Source organism: Chaetura pelagica, unplaced genomic scaffold, assembly GCF_000747805.2.
Source record: "Chaetura pelagica isolate M959 unplaced genomic scaffold, ChaPel_1.0 scaffold101, whole genome shotgun sequence".
Taxonomy (NCBI): Eukaryota; Metazoa; Chordata; class Aves; order Apodiformes; family Apodidae; genus Chaetura; species Chaetura pelagica.
This window is the reverse complement of record NW_009952564.1, coordinates 2099520-2101107: the sequence shown is the minus strand read 5'-3', so window position 1 is coordinate 2101107 and position 1588 is coordinate 2099520.

Genomic DNA, 1588 nt, shown 5'->3' with positions numbered 1-1588 from the left:
AGGATGTGTCTTCCATGGGAAATGTGATAATCTCTTAAACATCAGATAGCTTAATAATTGCCATGCAGCTGTCTGTTCTCTGAAATGAAGAGTTGCTTGTTAGTTTTCTTTGTTTTGCCCCTTTTAACAAGGAGGGATCTTGGGCACCTTGTTAGGGTCTCTAAGAAGAACAGTAGTATGGCCTTTTTGATATTGAAGACACTGCAGTTTTAATTCTGTCCAAGAGAGGGTAGTGCTAGCATTTGAATGTTTCTGCTGGTTCTAAACTGTTAGTGTTTTTGTCATAGTCATGGAATAGTTTTGGTTGGAAAAGACCTTTTAAGATCATCAAGTCCAACCACTGACACAGCACTGCCAAGTCCACCACTAAACCACATCCCTAAGCACCACATCTATATGTATTTTAAATCCCTCCAGGGATGATGACTCTATGACTTCCCTGGGCAGCCTGCTCCAGTACCTGACAACCCTTTCAGAGAAGAAATTTTATAGAAGATATTCTTCTACAAATCTGTGTTAGATCATCAGTTTGCTTGGTATAAGGCTGCACTGCTATTTGTTGAGTAAGATTCTTGGCAGAGGGTCTTATTCTGTACAGATTGTGGTCAGGTGGGGATAGATGTGTTTGGTTGTTTCTAAGTATGTAGTTTTTAAAGGGGTCTGGATCTGCGCTCATACCTACGTGTATCTTTTAATATGAAAATGTCTTCAGTATCAATATTGTCTGCTCAAAAGCTTTGAAGATAGTTTTTCCCATACTAGCTAATCTACATGTTGAAAAAGCATACAGGAATAACCAGGTTGGGACCAAATGTGTTCTGCAGAGAGAAGTAAAAAGAAAACTCTGCTTTTACTGTCATGTTTGGTTTTTTTTTCTGTTTGAGAGCAGGCTGTTTTGTTCTGTGAAGGCTACATATAAAACTATTTTAATCAGAATCCTATTTTATATAGATATAAAGATATATCTTTTAAAAACCTTCTACCTTTTGTCCAGCCAAGATTAGGTTTTCTGTGGGATAAAACAAATATAGTGTCTTGAGTATCGGAAGATGAAGGTTAAGAAATTCTAGATTCTAATCTCGATTGAAGCTGCATTGCTGTGATTTTGCACAAGTCAATAAACTTTTCTCCTAAAAGAGGAGTACTTTCTTCACCAACACAGAAGGTGGTTAATGGGACTGATGAGGGTTTGTTGTATATTTGAACTGCTTTGTGATGCATTTGCACCTTCAGACAATAGTGGTAGCATCTAAGGTGATGACACAAGGGCTTTGGCAGTGATTCCAGTATGAAGTGCTCATCTTTTTTGTTTGCCCCTTCAGTTATGCTGTTGGAGCTCTTCTGTAGAGGTGTGATGTGAAGTGAATCCTGGTTCTTTTTAATTATTATTGTTTTAAATAAAGATATGTGAAGTTTGGTTTTTGTTGTTTGTTTTTTGTTTCATTGTTTTTTTTAAATCTGGATTGTTTTCCTGACAGCTTCACAGTGCTACCTTCTTTAACAGTGATGACAGCATAACAGAAAGGGCAGTATTTTGTGATACAGGATGTCGTAGGGGTAGGGGAGGGAGCTTCTCTTGTCCCTACAC